Raw genomic sequence first — 20,358 nt, 5'->3', positions numbered from 1 at the left:
TACTAAATTAATTAAAAAAAAATATGAGTTTCGTTTATTTAGATAATATTTAGTATACGACAAACTGGATTTTAATCATTTTAAGTGAAAGTTATTGATTAATGCAGTGTTACAGAAATCGTTAGACGATAGTTTGACGTGAGGTAGGTCTAACGATTCAATCGGAATTATATGGGATTAATCAGATTGGAACTTATATAGTTATATGTAATGTTTTAATTTAATATACATCTATCTATTCTAATAAAAAACTATCTATTTTTTACACTTGTCATTCACATAGCTTTCCTCGCTTCTTTTCCAACTTATTTCAATATATAGTCCTTATTTTTTAAGCCCTAAGTCATTTCAATATATGAATTCAAGTTTATTTTTATTAAATGTAAATCTTAATTGATTCATTCATTAACACTAACGGTGAAATAAGAAAAATAAGGAAATATTAAAATTTAAGTTGTAGGTTTGTTAGAAAAAAATTTGAAAGTCACATGCAATTGCAAATTAAAGAAAATAAATGTGCATCATTGTTGAAGAATTTGGATTTTTTTGGTAAGCTATAAATTATTTTTAAACTAGGATTTGAGCAACAATGCATAATATTTTATATAAGATTGGTTTCAAATTTGGATTTAAAATTTTCTCATATGCATTTGAACTCATGAAATGTATATTTTCTTAATTTTCTCCAAACGTCTTGTTTAAATATTTCAAACATGGAGAATACCTATTATATATCTTGGTGTTTAGCATTAAATTATTGAAGTTGAATATCATAATTATAATCCATATGTATACCGATATACTATATGAAGTATATGTCATTTATTTATATGACTTTTTTGTGTAGTATAAAAGGTTTTAACAATAAGAAAATCAATATTTAGTTTTCAATATTTTCTTTTATAACTCAGACAAAAATGTTTCAGAAACATATATTCACATTAACTTAAAAAAAATAGTTTACCCGGTTAAAAGTCATTTGCCATGCTTCCATAAAAATCCGAAATCTTTGCTTTTTTTTTTCCTATAAGTTGTTTAAATATATATATATCGATTAATAAACTATTCCAACAATTCCCATACTACTAACTAATAACACAGGATTAGTATTCAAAAATTAACCATTCCTTATCTAATACTTTCAACTATTATAAATAAGAATCACTACATTCACTTTATGCAACTTTAAATCGTCTAATATTCTGTTAACTCAGTGTTCCTCCATTGATCAAGAATTTTGATTTTTGGCAAGTCTCACGATCATCCTCAGTATATCATCATGACTCTCGAAGTCATGCGCGGTAGCAATACCAAACCAAATACGACGAGTAGTGGGGTCCTGAGCTAAGCCTTGGCTAAACCTTGGAAATCTTAATGCCATAATGTCTTTCAAATCCTCCTAGCCATTATCCTACTGCAATAATTCTTGCTAAGAAGAACGCCCATGTCGTGGCAATTCCACCGAGAAGGTAATGGGTTACTCCTACAGCACGTCCTTGTACAATGCTTAAGGCTCTCGGTTGGGTAGCAGGAGCAACTTTTAATTTATTATGAGCCCAAACGATAGATTCAATAAGTTCTTGCCAATAACCACGTCCACTGAATAAAAACATTAAACTGAAAGCCCATACAAAATGAGCACCTAGGAAAAAAAGGCCATATGCGGATAATGAAGAACCATAAGACTGAATTACCTGGGATGCCTATGCCCATAAGAAATCGCGGAGCCACCCATTAATAGTAATAGAACTAATCACTGTTATTTGAGCATGACTTTTAAGGCCAGTATGTCTTTGTCATTTTCCATTAATATGAAATGAAAAAAAATCATTATGTTATGTTTTAATTTCCGGTTTTATATGTTGCTTGATTATACAATTGTTTATTGTAAAATATAAAATCAAGTAAAAAATTGTCATACATAGAGTATTAATGACACCAAATTTATCATGATCAATAAATTTCAAATTCTAAATTTATAAAGATGACTATACCATCAAAGTAAATGTAATCTGGTTTTTTGGTAATCATATTTTTGGAAAAGACATGAGCATATGATCCCAAATGACATTATATTAATTGATTAAAAGTTATGATATTTAACGTGTATGAATATTTTTTTTTATTTTCATGGACATGTTATCCTTAAAACTAGGGTCGATATGTACTTGAAGAATCTTATTTGTCACACTTAAAACTATACGTGGCTATATCAAGAGTTATAAGCATATCTGTATGTTACCTTATCAAGAGTTACAAGCATGCATGAACTGAAGATTTAAATTTGTGATAAACAATGTTTACCAACCAATACAGTCACAAATCACAAATGTAGTGTACAAGAAATTAAGGTTTTACCTATTCGGAACATATTTTTGTAATCTTAGTTATGTAATTTATGTAATTTTAATGTAAATTGTAACTATATAAAATATATGATCATTTTGTTAATTGTATTTCACTTAATGATTAAAGTTTAAAATTTTCATCAATTACCCGTGTAATACACGGGCCTGAAGCTAGTATATATATATATATGTGTGTGTGTGTGTGTGTACACACACACATACATACCTATTTTATACATTTAAATTTTCAATTTTGTTTGATTTTGACCGAATAGCGATTAATCGACAATTAATTGGTGGGGGTGAAAACTATCAATTAATCGGGAAATAATCTGATTTTTACAACCATGATTGATAGTAATTCATGTTGATGACGAACTACTAATGTTTGGTATATAATATTACAACTTGTCAACAACAATTACATCCTGACTTTTATTTTATATCGTTTTTAAAACAATTTACAGCTTGATTAAAATAGAAATTAGTTAGTTATTCATTACGGGCAAACACATTTACATTTCATTACTCATTAGAATGAGATTGTACTTGGCAACAATAATAAATGTTAAAAATGTTATTGTGCATGTTGAGAGTATAGATTATTATTATTATCATTTATTGAATTACGGTTTGGATTATAGGACGTGTTGAATGTATATATTCTCTTTTGTCGTTCAAAGAATGTTATATATAGTTTGGATTATTAAGTATAATTTTCTTTGTTTAATGGTAATTATTAATTAAATTCTATTCATGTACCTTTTTCTTACTCTTAATTAACAAACGACAAATAAGGATCATTTGAATCATTAAATTTTCCTAGCTTAACTTTACGTGTTATTGAAAAAAAAAACCAATAAAAAGATAACAAATGTATAATTTACATGAAAGACGTCGTTTTAATAGTTTTAAGTAATTACAAATTGACATGTGGGCATGAAATTTGTTGTACACAAAAAAAAAAAAAAAAAACTTAAATAGCGTAAATCTTATGTCAACATTTCAAATTTTCTACAATTAGAAAAACTAATACAAGAGATGGAATGTTCAAGATTTAATGAGATATTAATATAACTCTAAAAATTAATAGATTTGTTTTCAGTACATTACATAAATAGTTCCTCTAATTGCAGATTTAACATACTTTTGAATAACTTGTGATGGGGCAAACTTAGAACTTTACAGTTTACACAAACTATTTATCTTAGTACAACTTGACACGACTAAAACATTCGCACATAACACGGCTAATTTGAGTAAAATAAGTATACAACAAAATTATCTTCCTGAAAAAAGAATTATGGTAATGTGATTTACAGTTAACTCTCTTACTCTTAAGGAGTTAAAACTACATAATCAATACCTTAGACATTAACCTGAACTCGAGTTACTTACATTCTTAACGCGAACCCAGTTGAGAAGGTCATACAGATTCAGTTATCTGTATTTAAATTTACTTCTAGAATCCAAGCAACACATTCTTTAAGTAACTCAAACTTTTGATGCACGGCTATATTCAACAATACTTCCATTTTGCCTCTAAATTCGGTAGCGTTTTCCTTGAGAGCAAACGTTCCAGCACACGCACAATGCTCTGCCAAATGTGCAGCTTTTATCTGCTTGCATTTTAGACAAACCAAGTCTTGAAGATGATAAACACACTCTTGTTGGCGCGCTATTTGAAGAAGATCGTATTCCATCTTCTCGCGGTCGTAAGGTTGACCACATTGCGGAATACTACATCTCCACTCTTGAGTTAGTAAAGCCTTGTCCTCGCGCAAGTCTATGTCTCTACAGTCATTGCAGTAGCTGCCAAAATGGTGATTTAAATTAGATACGCTGACACTGACAGTGCACACAAACAATGACAATAGGGCTGTCAAAGGGCCAAGATGACTCAGGAGCTACTCGAAAACAGGCTCGTTAAAATCTCAAAGTTGAGACGAGCTTAAATGAGTTCGAGGCCGAGCTCAAGCCTTAAAATAAGCTTGTTTAATAAACAAGCTCAAGCCCGAGCTTCACTTATCAAGATCGAGCTAGTTTCAATCAATCAATCAATCAATCATACCCAGTAAAATCCCACCGATTGTGAGGCTGAAAAAGCCTATTATTATATATTTTTTTATTGATGTATTAAATATACATTTATATAATAAATATTTATTATATATATAAAAGAAAGAAAACGTACAAATTAAATTAACGTGCTAACTGTGTGAATGAAGTAGTGTAATTATATACACAAATAGTGTAATTATGTAATTGCATCGTAGTGTAATTACACTATGCTGTAATTACACTACACTATAATTACACTACTTGATTAACATGTTTAGCACGTTAATTTAATTTGTATTTGATCCAAACACATTATGTTATATATAAAATTAACTATAACTTATGAATTTACTAAAAACAAGATAAAAAATTTTTATTTATTATTTATAAGAAACATGCAAATCCAGGCCAAAAGATAAAATTGTTTCATATTTTGTTTTTAAATTAGTTATACAAACAAAATAGATATTTTTAAGTTAATTCTTATTTTAATTTAATTATATTATTAGTTTTTAAATCAGTCAATGAGCAGTCCAATTATGATACAGTGCAAAAAATATCAAACAAACTCTTTTATTATATTACCTGCAAATCACATCTGGTAGAGTAAACGAAATCGAACACTTTTGAAACTGTGCCTCTGGAGCAAACTCCCTTACATGCACTAATGTTAACAGATTCCTCTTCATGATCTGCAGTTTGTTTTAAACATTAACGAAATAATAACATTTGCAAATAAAAAAAAATCAGGTGACCAATACATTAAAAAAACAAAATTGAACAAAGTATACCCGAATATCATCCTGCACATTCTGGTCTAGTGCAAGCACAGCACACACGTGTTTAATGAATTCAAGTGCATGAGATTTGCCTTTTTCTCTCTTATAAAGAGCAGCAACTATTTTCATTAGTCTTTTTGTAAAGTCAGGTATAATCTGTAAAATAAATTAAAAACACAGTTGCTAATGATTAAAAAAGCCAAAATATACGTGAATTCCACCAATACTAAAATTAATATTTTAAACTTTGACCTCCTTCTGAATGTGTTTAGTCATGCATGACTGGATACTTTCGGCAGCTGCTGCAGTAATTGATGGAGTGCATGAGTCAGCATCTCTTACATTTGCTCTTTTATTGGCTTGATCTTGTGCAAATTCCCACGGGTGGTACAAAAACTCAGATACTATTAAATTAAAGTGATCCTATGAAAAAAAGAGATCAATTGGTATGACGGTATCAACTGACAATCATATAATTTATAATTTTTGCATGTTAATGATAAGAAATATGTCAATTACCTGTGTCTCATTAGGCAGGTTTTCTGCAATATTCCATTGTGAGGCTATCGCCACTTCTGAGTCATCGTCCGTTTGATCTGATTTAGGTTGAACTCCACCATAGTTGTACTGTAGACAAGAGTAAAATGGTAATTTCTCATTACACTCAAATAAATGGAGCACCAAAAGTTGCTGTAATTGATGTAATTTAGCTAACCTGATCCATAAATAGCAGTGAATGCCAGAATTGTGTGGGTTCAAGCACCATGCACTTAAACAAGTTGCTAAAACACAAAAAATAAATAAATAAATACAAATAAACTTAATATTGCTTTAAAAGTTAAAGAAAATGCAAACTACTAACTTTTTTTGTAGAATTTCCAGTAAAGTATCACAATAAGCTTGCGCAGCAGATAAGTCTGGCTTTCCGGTGTCGATTATCACTTTCGAATAATTGGCAAATATTATCGAGGCACCCAATTTTCTAATTTCAGATAGCAGAAGTGCAAGCACCTTTTGCATGACTTTCTGAAGCATTCTAAGAAGAGCTGGATCATGAAGTTTTGACCGTGGACTGAATCACAAGACAAAAGAAAGTGAAAACAGATATAAGTAGTTAGTGAAGTCAATAAGCAGCATGCCCAGCAAACTGGACAGATCAGGCTGGTTCAGGTAAAAAAGGCCGTTTTAGAAAAAAATCAATTTGGTCCAAGTCTTTTATAAAGCATCAATAGTCTTCAGGTCAAAACGGGTTCTAGCCAAAATGAATTCGGGTTGAAATGAGTCTTGCCCAGTTTGACACGTTGACTAATTTAAGTAGACCCAAATTAGACCATTGACTGATTGGAAATGGCCCAAATGAACCCTTATACAATATAGTCTTGCCCAAATCAATTCATTCTTTAAAAAATGGGTCTTATTGCCACCATTAAAACGCAAAGTGATGGTACCTGCAGAGCCATCTGTATAAATGTTGCAACAATTCATCAGCAAATATATTGCCTAATGAAACAGCATCAGCAAGGCATCTTTGAATCAATGTTCGGAGGGCACGAAATGCGAGTACACATGGTGTGGCCTCATCCAAATCCGACAGTTCGTGTGAAGCAGAAGTCAAATCATGGTCTAACTCTAATAGCAAAGCATTAACAGCCAGATTGTGAATCTGCACACATTAGAAAACTATTGCTAACAAATCTTGAATTTTTTTATGCAGATTAAAGTTTACATCAACAAATTGCAGACCTTTAGCTCAACCGTCACTTTTCGGTAAGCACCCTCACAAACAAGAACAGGTTGATTGACCTGTTTCCCACATAAAAACAATTAAGATTATCAAAAAGTCATAAATATTGGCCTAATAGTTTATGTAATTCTGACACACACCTCATCAAAGTAACAAGTTTCTTCTTCATCATCTCCTCCAAGATCTGGAATACCATTATCTGATACCCAAAGCATCTGCAAAATGTTATGAATAACTCTTATTTATATAAACCGTCAAATAGGTTCAATCTTCGAAGCACATACAAAAAAGCTACTAATCATGAAAATGTATATATGTGAACCATAGACAACCTGTTTCTGATAACGTAATTCTCTTGCAAAGAAGATATCTGTGGTCTGTATACGCCAATCTACGTCAATATTGCCTAATGGAACCTGTTAAAATAGAATAGTCATAAACTCGTAAACAAAATAACCGAAATGCAAATTAGATATACTCATGAACTAAAGATTACATGGGAATATCTGGAAAGAGATATTTTTTCATTTAACCAACGGGACGACGTGGCACAACGACGCATACCAATTTTTGCAGCTACATTCTGCCAGCCAAGAGCCTACATGGAAAAAGAAAGTAAAATTAACTAACCTAGATCCAACAAAAAGTCAGCTCACACTGAAAGCAGGTTGTACCACTAGTCAATTACCTGATATTGACTATCACGTGCATTTGAAGGAATGTTCACGCACGGGAAATCGTCAAGAGCCTCCACAGCGGACTTCATTAAGTCAACATTCGGGCACTCAAGTATAGCAATTGCAGGCCCGTGTTCAGATCTGTGAACAGTTAAAAAGTTCTTTTTATAAAAGCACAGCTTTTGCATATTTTTTTCCTTTTTGTATTATGTTTAAAAATCTGATGGTGGTACTTTTGACCCATAAATAAAAAATAGGTAAGTCGGCCAAAAGTATCTGCAAGTCCAATTTTAAAGAATACAACTGCCTAAATCGTTTTAAAAATTTTGGATTATTAAATCAATAACTTTGTTTTTGTAATCAAAAGTAACACAATGATGATCTAACTAAAAAGAAAAAAAAATGTTTACGAGCAAGCCCAGCCCAACCCGACTCGTATCGGAAGCTGTTTTCACCTTTTACCCAGCCCGCCTATCTTACCACCTCTAGTGATGATATATAAAAGATGTAATACCTGAATTCAGTAATTTCTCTTTGTAAGATTTTCTGAGCATCCTTAGGATTTGCAACATAGTCCACCTGAATATTTCAACGCAATAAAACTTATTTAGAAATTTAAAAAAAACGAGCATTTGACACAGCAAGGTGAAACCAAGACCTTAAAAGTGAAAGCATCTCTATGCATGGGAGGTTCGACTGATAAAGCTTGGCAAGCTTCACGGAAGAGTTTCTCTAATATATGTGGTGTCAACTCTTTACGCTGGACGGGACTGAGCATTACCACATGAATGGTTGACCTTGAAGGAAAATATAATAGATATATACCCCGCGGTTCGGATATGCTGAAAAGAAATGGAGAGAATTAAAAAATACTCTTTTTTTGTTATATATGTCAATTGACGAACAAACTAAACAATAAAAAAACAGCAACTTACCCATGATACAAGTAAAAGAAAGAAATTGATGACTCTAGATAAGAGCATTCCGTAGTGGTTTTCATTTGCAATTCACTTAAACTATATCCATCTTTTGCATTCCGTTTCTTAGCTGATTCATTCACTTTACAAACACATCCGGTTTGAAGAATGAAGTTGAAATCAAGCTCTACTTTTGTTTCGTATATCCCCTGAAATGTAATTGGACAAGCAGCATATAACAAGCATGTTTGGTAAGAGTTTCTAAACTATTTTTATTTAATTTATACGAACCTCCACTTCAGGATCTGCAAGGTGAGCAGCAAGTTTCCTGCTTTCTTTTCTAAACTGATCTTCATCAGTTATGACCTACAAATGGTACCGATCAATAAGCTTCGTAAGTTACTAAATTAATCATATTTTCTTTTTTAATTACAAACAATATACCTCAATCAAGTTATGGCGATGGTGGGCGTGAGGAAGACTCTTGTTCACAAGTTTTCCAGGAAACTCTTCAGTCACTGGAGCTTTAGAATTTAGGTAAAATACTCTGGGAACATTAATAGGAATCTTATGCATGGTTCCACTGCAAACAACCCAAGCCAAATATTGTCCATTTTCTGAACTTGGAACAAGTTGAATTATCTGGTAAAAAATAAGGCTTAAGATGTATAATGGGTAAAAAGAAAGTTCAAATAGCAAAAAAATATAAATAAAAAAATAAATAAATAATTAAAGAAGTTTAACTACCTGCCAGTGACTGTTTATAAGGGCTTGTTCCTGCCTTTTAAATAACGAACCGACCCCGGATCCAGCTTGTCTCCTATTTGCCACACCACTAGGAATACCAGTAGCTCCTTTTCTTTGACTAGGTTCATCCCAAGTGTCCAACCTGCCAATGGATCAATGTGGGTTGTCTTTTATCTCTATTGGTCAAATGAGTCACATAAAACAAGGTGATTAAATATGCCCATAGTGTCCACCTCCGCAATCGCTTCTATTCAAAGATTTAGATTATGGTTGTAATATAATTCTTCTTTTGTTGTAATTAATGACTGGTTAATTTAAACTCACTCTATAAAACAGACAAAAATATGTGTTGGTTGACCCAACCCAACTCGACCCGTTTCTTCCCATTTAGACCCATTACCATTCTGCAAGTGCTAATAAGGTACCTTTGTCTCTTTCTTCTTTCACGAACTTGTTTCCACTTTCGTTTTTTCGAATTAAGCCATCCTTGATAATCCAGATTTTTGTCTATATCTTCAATATCAACATCAACAGGTTGTGGTGATGATTCTGGCAGATTCCTACTTTGACCATTATCAGCCCGTTGACCACTTGTCTTATGGTTAGTTTCATAAGAACGAACAATAGGTCTAGGTCCAACACCAGAAGATTTACCATTGGTCCCAAAATCCTCCAAATCCACAACGTTCGGTTCATTTGGTTCATGATTTTCTCCATTCGCATCATTATTCAGATCATCTTTATTTTCCTTGTTCACAGCACTAAAAATATCAACCAGTTTTCTTTGCCTCAATTTGTCCTCTTTTTCACGAACCTTCTTGTACAACCAATCAGGATGAACTACTCTTGGAACAGGGTTTGAAACCTAAAAAAGAAAAGAAAACAAAAATTAACGATTACATGCCAAAGATATGCAATACTGCATCAAATGTTTATAATAAACACTGTACCTTCTGCATTGCTGCAGGAATAGTGATAATTTTCTGTATAGCAGAGCTAAGCCTCTGTTTGTAATATGACCAGTCAATAATCGAACGAATACCAAAATCTGATGATATTTTGCACCACTTTTTCAAATAAAACTTCATAAGTTCTGCAAATGAAACATGAAAGATTAGCATACTTTTAAGTTTTAAAAAAAACAGGTGTAATGGTCTAGAGTTTACCTGCATCAGTTTCAAATATGGCAACAGGAACAGCACGTTCGCTCACTGGGTTCCCCTGTTCTCATTAAGATTGACATTTGCACAGTAGTTAGCTTTTAAATCAACAAATATCAAAAAGAAAGACAAAACAGATATTAGGTTTTTAAGAGTCAAAATAAAATATTAACAAAAGAAACAAAATCAAGCAAAGCATGCAGACTCCATTAACAGTATAATGATAAAGATTGCAATTATTTAGCTTATATTATCTCATCTTTAAAGCTTTTAATCAAAATACTTTCCTCACATTATTTAAATAATCAACATTACCAAATGCATGCCAAAAGATTACTTCAATTCAAACATTTTGCTATTAGCCAAATGGGATGCTTACCCGTGGTTCACATGCAACAACATATTGGCAACGTAGGCCTTTATCTTTAACCATAGCATCACCAAGAAAATCAGCAAGACGTCTAGCTGTGGTTACTGCACATGATTTCTGTTCACCATAATCTGCTAAAGACTTGCTCATAGTGCTCGATTCCGAAATGTAATCAAGCAATTCACTGTCTGCAATATCCTTCCCTTGATTCTAAAATGTTTACTCATCAGTGATATTATATATACATAAACACACACACACACACACACATATATATATATAACATAAGCATAAAACTTAAAGAAATTTGATTTACATACATCAAGAAGATCAAGCCAGCGGTTGGCAACAGAAGCAACTACAGAATAGCATTCCTCTAAGGTAGACCCGTGAAGAAATTTTTCGAAGAGCTCGGCCTGAAAAGATATAGAGTTATGTGAATGTGTCGAAGCACAAAAAGATATAGAGTTAAGTGAATGTGTCGAAGCAAAAAAGAAATAATTAAGGAAACCGTTAAGTCAAAAACAAAGATACTAGATAAAGATATTACTTGGAAAACTTTAATGAGCTTTAATTCACCCCTCCTCTTAATCTCAAAACCTTTAAGCTCTGCAAGAGTACCATCTTCATTAAACACCGCATACCGCTTCTTTAATAATATTCCTTCTTCTTTGGAAGCAGGAAGAATCATAGCCTACATTCATAAACAGTACAAAAAAGTCAAAATTTAATATCATGACTAATCCAACTAACTGACAAAAAGGTTGTCATTTTTAGTAAAGAAAGCAAAAGATTGAGCATTTTGAACAGGTTGGACTGTTTCGAATTACATTTTGTCCAAGAAATTAACTTTTTTTTAAACAGTTATTGTCGTGTGCTTAAGGAATTTAAACTATTTCAATAATAATCTAATTCTATAATAAACTATTTTAGAAGACTATATATAACAGAAATTCATTTTGAGTGACCTTCAACCTTTTGACAGGTTTCCTACTGGCTAAAAAAATACTATTTTACCTGTTTGACCTAATAGAAATACATTATAACTCAAATCAATCCAATTACAAATATATGGGTTAAAAACGCCACCTCTACTTTCAAGATTGCACTTTTTTACCTTGTATGGTCCATCCACTTCAAATTCAATTGAACATTCACTGTGTGTTGTGTATGTTCTGTTGATAGGATCTTTGAGAGTCTGATGAAAACCAAAAAATGAGAGCCATACACAATATAAAAAAAGTATAAACCCCTTAAATAGTGGAGGAACTATAAATATGAAAAGAAAAGGAAATATATATAGGATCCAACAAACCTGATATTGATCATTTGTGTTGTTTACCGCCACATCAACATTGAGCATAACACATGGATATGAGATTGTAAGCTTCTTCTTTGAGTCTCTGTAATGAAATTATTTCAAAAGGTTAAAAACTACATCTGAAAATGTTATGCCACGTCAGCAAATCACAATAATGAGATGCGGAAAAAAAAACTCTTACCTAAAAGTAAAATTTTCAGGGAATGACCCTGGCAAAGCACACCATATACCATCTGTATCTAATTCCAAAGGTCTTCCAATCTTTTTAACAAGTGAATGAGCATTCTGGATTATTTTTGCTCCAGTATATGTAACGACTCCTGCCATTTCCATTGAATACCATCGTGCACCTCTGCAACAAAATCATCTTGTCTAAAATTAGATAGAAAACTAAATGGAAACAAAAGATGAGATTAAGTGAAAAGAACAAACTTGCGCATGACATATCCATAGAAAGAATTCAGAATACATTTGTGAGCAAGTTGTAGTGAATCATATAGAACCACCATATCCTACAATATTGTAGTAAATAACTAATTAATACCATCACTCAATACAGAAAATTTGGAATTAACAAAAACAGATACGGTAAAGATAGAATTACTTGTGCTTCTTGAATCTTTATAGGATTTCCACTAGCTTTTGCTTCTGACAACTTCCCTTTCCATACTTTATTGAGCCCTTTGTACTCATATCGTCTATCACGAAAGCTTTGAACAACAAAATAACAGGTTATGATCTCATAATACAGACATAAATAAACTTAAACAAAAATAATATTAATACAAGAATCTTGTGTCTCAATAAAATGCTTACCTTCGAACAGTATCAACATAAAACGGATTTTCACGCATACAAATCCCTGCTTTTCGAATTTCAGTGGTGGGCTTCTCAAGCACCCGCTTATATGCCTGTAATAGGAGCAGAAAATGTTCTCATTAGAAGCAGAAAATAAGCAGGTCAGCTCAGTTTGAAAAAGCAACTTCTCATTTGTGAAGCATTGCTCTATGTACAACCAATGAACCAGAAAAGCTTTATGTACAACCAAAAGCTGTGTCTCTCTCAACTTTTTACTGTTAACATATCAAGAAGCGTTGGGTAACATGTTAAACAGGTTTGAGAAAAAGGATTGTATTAATGCATGTCAAAGTAGGATAGACCTACAACACTTTTTCGCCTAGAACTTTAAGATTTTGTCTGATAACAATTTGTATGTCAAATATGATTATAAAAACATATTTTTGTTATAAAACTTAATCTAATAGTTTATAGAATATTTTATACATAAAAAATCATCTTGAGACTTATGATCTATTACCTATTTAGCCCACTCTTTTTATATTTTACACGTTTAAGTTTTGACCCCATTAAAGATTAAAGACAATCAGAACCAACACATTTGTATAAAAATGGGTCAAATTGAAATTAGACGTCACACTAAAAAAGATAAGTTTTGCGATACCTTTTGACAGTATTTCTTTAGACGATCCTTCAGCTTCAACTGTTGGTCCGCTTTAGGCAGATCAAGAAACGGTTTAGATTGGGGTCCATCCACAAACTCAGATTCAATTTGCCTCTTGATATGATAGTAATCACTGATAAGCAATTTTAAAATTAGTAGATTTCCATTAGAGTCAAGTAGCATGTAAGAGTAGAGTAAATTCAGGTACCTTCTCTTGGCTGTGTATGTTTCACCACGCCAAACCCATTCAAGATTCCTAAGACAAGTTTTACCAGGACGGTTGAAATCACATGCAGTGCAAACCTCATCTGTAACTATTGATGGTGGCTGACATTGCACAAAAGTACAGTTTTCAGTAAAAAAGTTTTATCTTAATATGCAATTTAACTTCTAAATAATTATTCATGTGCAAACCTGAAGTCTGTTTGTCAAAATAATGTTGGGATACATTGCAGCAACATCTAGATGGTAAATAAGGGGACATTCTTCTCGTGTAGGTTCATCTCGTAATGCTATAAGCTGCACCAGATACAAATTGTTGAAATTTTTCAAAATAATTACAAGGGCAAACATTTTGTAGACTTCAATTGACCAGTATACAACAAGATTAGCAACTATTGAAACTCAATGTTCCATGAAACTTTTTGTTATTTCCCAGCCTTGTCACAACTAGTAAATAAACAGGAAAGAAAACAGGTTCTGATAATACCTTGTCCATAATAGCGTTTTTCACCTCATCATAGTTTGAAACTTCTTTAACATCCATCTTACCCTCCACTTCAATAGCATAATGAAGATCACGATCAAGATTCTCGATAAGTTGCTGGAAAGAGACATAAATCAAACTTCTTGCACAACCTTAAATATCTTACTAAAAGGACTACAACTTCAACTTGTTTATATTTGATGGATAGAATAATATTATAATAAGAATAATAGTTACTGCCATAATCTAGTCACATAACATTATATATTCTAAGTTCCATGATGCTAATATTTGAGAGCATCAACAATATGAAGAAAAGACAGTGCAACAATGAAGCAAGGACACTGTTGTAACTGAATCATTATTGGAAATAGAAATCCAAACAAGCATCCCCCCCCACAAAAAAAAATTGTATTGATGATTAGAAATACCTTGAAAGCAGATGAATCAAGTTTAAAACTAGTTGGAAGGTCAGATCTGAAAACACCAGTTTCCAAACACTCTACATGGCCACCAATGTATGTCTCACTCTCAAGAAGATGATTATTATGGAACTTTTCTGATTCAGCTTGGTGCTTATTAGGACATATAACATTTGCTGTGTATGCCTACAAGTATATTAAAGAGCAAAACATTAGGTTATAAGTTCTAAAGCACGTGCATTAAAAAAATGAAAAGCCAGATCACACACCTGGACCATAAGAAGCATTTCACAGAGGGTCCCACTTCCTTTACGCAACACTTCATCAGGAGTCATTGGTATTATAGTTGCAAGGGAGAATATAAAAGGATGAACATAAGTCATATACAAGTAATATGTTGACACAGCATCGGATACTGAATAGGATGCCATCATCTGTAATGACAGAGTTTTCCAAATATAAAAATGTAAGAATCGTTCTAATTAACTTTAAAATTCTTCACAAAAATCAGGAATCACACAGATGATAATAAGATCATTTCTACTAATCGTGTACCTGAGGCTTTTCCATTGCGTAACGAACCATATCTTCAGGATTTACCTCCAAGGGGTCATAACCCAGTTTGGCTTTCGTGACAGCCTGATATCATAATAAATAAAAGGTTTATTAACACCTAACAACATATCTCCAAACGAAATAGATGTGTGTGGGTGTGTGTTTAGTGGGCGAGAAAAAAAACATGCATACACAAATATATATATATAGTGTATCCTATGTATGTAAACCATACAAGTCTTGTGCTGTCCTAATAAACAATAACTGATTATGGACATTAAAATACCTAATTTTCCATTAGCATGTATGACTTGATCATTATGTATTAAAGTTTCCCTAAGGTTTATCAATTTGATGGGTTCTGTTACTTTTTTCAATCTTAAAAGTTTTCCAATGTTTTCAATTAGGTGTTTGTGAATTTCACTGTATTGGCAGCATGTTTATTGATCCTCTTGTGTTAAAGTTTCCCTAAGTTTTATCAATTTGATGAATTCCGTACTTTTTTCAATCTTACTTAAAAATATTCTAATGTTTTTAATTAGGTATTTGTAACTTTCATTGCATTGGTAGCATGTTTGGGCATTGAATTCAAATATCTGTAAATGAAGAGAAGACATATGATAGTAAAAGAAAACAGTAAATCTGAATAAGAACCTTCAAACCATGGCTCCCTTGAGGTAGATAACTATCACGTTTGACCCATGCAAAACAATCTAAATGGCATGCAAATTTAGCACGACATTCACCTTGAACTTTGTCACACTGAAAGCCAAGCTCCTGTAGGCGGAAAAGATTAATTGCTGTTAATAGTAAGTACATAAAACACCATCTTCAATTATATTAACAAAAGTGTGTAGCATACATCATTCATTCTCAACCCATGATAAGCTGCCCTGCTTTCCAAGAATGGCCAATCAAAGAAGTCTCCGTTGTATGTGACATAAATACCAGGCTTCACCTCTCTCATATGAGAAAACCACAATTTGATCAGTTCTTCCTGCATAAAAACATAAACCTTTAAGCTCTAAAGCATGAAATTTAAAAGTAAAAGAATGTTGAGAAATCACACCTCGTTCTTCACATTTGTGACTTTAAAGTGTCCTTCAAATTCAGGTTTTGGAGTATATTCCAGATCCTCTATATCTTCACCAACGCACTAAAAGCAATTGCAAAAAATAAGATCAGATAATGAACTTACAAGCGTCACACGAAAGCAAAGAAATAATGTATTCACCTCTCTATTAATAATCAGATATCCACGACCATCAACCATGTATGAGATCATCATAACTAAATCATACTCAGCGTCTGGAAATTTCAAAGGAAGCTTTGTGGTCTCTATATCAAATGCACAAACATGAACTTCAGCACGTTGGAGAAGATCATGTCTCCTTTCTAAAGAAACTCCATCACTTGACACATTTACATCATACCACAGCCCGGATCTTATATCTGGCAGATAGAATTTCAGAGTGAAAGAAAGTGACATATACAATATTCATAATTAATTATAGAATGAAAACATGTGTGTATGTGTGTATGCATATATGTATCTATGTATGTATGCATATATCTCACCATTGTCAATGGCAAAACGGACATGATAAGGCACATCGTACTCCCTTAGATCGGTAATGCAATCTACCCAATCTTGAAATCGCACTTTGCTGTAAACCCAGTAATCAAAATCATGTCACAACTGGAGTGGTTACTTATTTAATCAGAAAAATAGAGATATTGTAACAGATACAACATACCTTTTTCCTGTTGCATTTATGGACTCATACGCCTCTGCAGCATTTGACTTCTCTTTATTTCTTTCAACCACATGCATCAGTTCATTCTTTACTTGCATAAGTTGTTGTACCGTGTCAAACGATATCTTTAAGTAAGTTTTTTGTAGTCCAGAAAGATGGTTTTTCTGTCATTGTAATCAAAAAAGTTAAGTTCCAGTTTGACAATTTGATATTATAAAAAGTATGAATCAAAGTGTGCTGACTTACTAGATCAAGGTCTTCTTTTTCCACTATTTGAATGTCTACAATTTGCCCTTGGTATCGTCTTCTTAAATATGCGTCAACATCCATTTCCATAGTATCCTAAAAGATTCAACAGAAAGACCTAAATTAACCTATAACCCATAATTGTAAAAAATGTTTTTAAAAAAACATCAGCGATTAGTCAATGACATTTATCGCTAATCGGTCCTAATCGACCGTAATTCCGACCATTTCCGGCGATTTCAGTCTTGAATGGATCAAGGATGTGTTAAAACCTATCTGTTACAAAATTTTACATACAAAAATGTGTGTGTAACTGAAAATTACATAAAAAATGTGCACATAATATATCAATTAAAATCCTGACAGTTACATTAAAAATTCCAATCTGATTAATCACTAGTCGGTACCCCACCGACTGACTAGCGCCTAGAGAGTTCTACAACACTGCTATAAACACAAAAAATAATACACAAAGATCCAATCTCCATATGAACATACCTTTGTAGCAGCATAAAAGTAAGGTCTGAACTTATGCTTGACTTTAAACGTCGAACCATCCTATAATCAAATCAAATACAGTTAGAAGACGCTCGTGTACAATATCAATTCTGGATTTCTAACCCAAATTATACAAAAAAAAAATCACCTGACAGACGAAATACAAATCAACACAGCTATACACATTCTGTGTATCCTGATCCTCCAATGACGACTACATAAAAAAAATCAAAGAGTTATATCGAAGCTTCAAAGGAAATTACGTTTTAAAACAATAGAAGTGTACACACTTACAACTACATATAATTGAAATCAAGTCAATAAGTTCAAACAAAACTTCAATTCAAATTAGGTTTTAATTCAATAGAACTGTACTACACATAATCAAAATCAATTCTAATGAGTTCTAACAAAACATCAACTGAAATTAGGTTTTAGAGCAATATAACTGTATATAAAATCGAAATGAATAACAAGTTCTAACAAAAACATCAACTGAAATTAGGTTTTAGAGCAATAGGACTGTACTACACAAAATCAAAATCAATAATGAGTTCGAATGAAACATCAAAGGTAATTATGTGTAATGAAATTAAGTTTTAAGTACTCAATTACGCCTACGTAAAATCAAAATCAAGTAATTAAGTTCTAACGAAACATCAACTGAAATTAGGTTTTAAAGCAATATAAAAACTGTACACACTTACGACTACACATAACCGAAATCAATTCAACGAGTTCTAGCAAAACATCGATTAAAATTAGGTCAAATGAAATTAGATTCTAAAACAATATAACTGTACACACTGCGACTAGCCGACTACACATAATCAAAATCAATAAACTACGTTTTAATACGTTTTCGAGCAATAGAACTGTAAACACTTACTACTATACACATAACCGAAAGCAAGTCAACGAATTCTACGAAGACATCAATTTAAATTAGGTCGAATTAAATTAGGTTTTAGCGCAATAGAACTGTGCACACTTACTACTACACATAACCGAAATCGATTCAACGAATTCTAACTAAACATCAACTGAAATTAGGTATCCGAACAATAGAATCGAAATCAATTCAACGAGTATTAACGAAACATCAATTGAATAAAATTAACCGTAAACACTTACAGAGGTGAGAGAGAGTAGCCATCCGAGACGCTTATCGCCTTCGGAGAACACATCGAAGCCGAACTTTGACTCGAGCTTCTCGTCGGCAGAGAGAATGAGCTTCTGCTTCTTAGAGATCTTCGTGTCTCTGCTGCGATCACCTCCTCTTCTTCGATTATTATCATCCTTCATTATTATTATTGTGTGTTTGTGGTTGATTTGAATGAGAATGAGATCTGAATTGATTGGTTAGAGTTAGAGGTTGAAGTAGGAAAATGATGGAAATGGAGGCGGGGAGATTGGAGTCTGAATGTTTTCCCGCCCTTTTTTGGTAATGTGATATTGGGGCCAAAAGGAGAAAATGGTAAAGATACGGGTGGAAACCCGAAAGGTGGGTAAACCCGAAACCCAATATAAATGGGACAGATAATGCCTGATTCATTAGGGTTTGGGACGTCTTTTAAAATTTTTCACGGGTCTGTTTGGGATTTCTAATATACCTGATTACCCGATAGCATAAATATAATATTTGTCGAAACATGTTTATGTCAATTATTTAAGATATTTTATCTTTATGGTAACCATCATTGTAATCGATTAGTTATATTTTGTTAAAACCCGGAGGTGTTGAGTCGGGTATACCCGACGGGTATTTTATCAAAACCCGATAACCCGACGGGTAACTACCCAATTAAAACCCGACGGGTTTGAGACGGACTTTAATAATCGGGTATGGGTTTGGGAATACTTAAACCCGACCCATTATCATCCCTAGGTGGATTATATGATATCCACGGGTGTAAATGAGTCGAGGCTGCTCGTTGGTTATTTGAATTGGATTCTTATAAAAGTTTGTTTGATAAATAAGCCTGAGACAACTAGCGAGCCTGATATTTATATGAAGAAAGTAACTAAGTAGTATATATCATACTGCACATGATAATTATAATTACATGACAATTAATAAAACAAGCCGAAGTTGAGATTAAAATGATTCACGAGTCGAGCTTGGTTTTTGAAAAAATATCTCGAAACGAGCTCTTGTGGGTCAGAACGAGCCTCCTCTTCTTCGATTATCATCTTTCATTTTGTGTGTTGTGGATATGTGCAATTGCGGAACCTGAACATATTCGTAGTGGGGGCCGGAAATCTTAGATTAATCATAAGCTCAAACACATAACAAAATAAAATTAAAAAACCAACTTTTTTACGCTATATACAGATCATAAATAAAAAAAAAACAGTTTCTACAAATAAACGACAAAAAATCATATAATATTTTATTGCGAGATAATGCCTCCCCACATTAAAGACTAATTCATTAAACTAGCTGATATGCTCAACTAATGAAATAATTAATAATCATGTAAATGAATAAAGAATAATACAAATTGAAAATTAAACTTTGGAGCCACTCATTTTATCATTTTCAATAATATAATAAACTTTTAGTAACTTATTATATGGGAAGGAGT

General features: G+C 32.5%; 1 pseudogene across 1 annotated transcript; it reads right to left on the bottom strand.

Moving 5' to 3' along the window:
• Positions 1–3,596: 3,596 nt before the first annotated feature.
• LOC143630052 (DNA polymerase epsilon catalytic subunit A-like) lies at positions 3,597–19,075 on the bottom strand (annotated as a pseudogene). The gene is made up of 47 exons (XR_013153088.1): positions 18,905–19,075; positions 17,919–17,984; positions 17,771–17,830; positions 17,273–17,368; positions 17,027–17,190; positions 16,848–16,936; positions 16,504–16,721; positions 16,339–16,425; positions 16,132–16,266; positions 15,924–16,046; positions 15,270–15,353; positions 14,984–15,148; positions 14,724–14,900; positions 14,296–14,409; positions 14,001–14,105; positions 13,795–13,913; positions 13,587–13,719; positions 12,941–13,035; positions 12,729–12,834; positions 12,557–12,636; positions 12,306–12,476; positions 12,119–12,206; positions 11,921–12,001; positions 11,354–11,497; positions 11,124–11,219; positions 10,813–11,013; positions 10,224–10,494; positions 9,699–10,138; positions 9,274–9,415; positions 8,971–9,168; positions 8,818–8,892; positions 8,545–8,735; positions 8,268–8,451; positions 8,124–8,188; positions 7,621–7,750; positions 7,429–7,530; positions 7,265–7,348; positions 7,073–7,147; positions 6,932–6,991; positions 6,637–6,851; positions 6,051–6,260; positions 5,904–5,970; positions 5,708–5,815; positions 5,441–5,611; positions 5,201–5,344; positions 4,995–5,101; positions 3,597–4,160 (listed from the first exon to the last, which is right to left on the bottom strand). The product of XR_013153088.1 is annotated as a DNA polymerase epsilon catalytic subunit A-like (transcript).
• Between the last annotated feature and the right edge of the window lie 1,283 nt (positions 19,076–20,358).

The sequence above is a fragment of the Bidens hawaiensis genome, unplaced genomic scaffold, assembly GCF_021521415.1.
Source record: "Bidens hawaiensis isolate Kalapana, Puna unplaced genomic scaffold, B.hawaiensis_p1.1 tig00000459_1, whole genome shotgun sequence".
Classification (NCBI taxonomy): Eukaryota; Viridiplantae; Streptophyta; class Magnoliopsida; order Asterales; family Asteraceae; genus Bidens; species Bidens hawaiensis.
The sequence above is the reverse complement of the archived record's forward strand: the minus strand, read 5'-3'. Positions and strand labels throughout refer to the sequence as shown.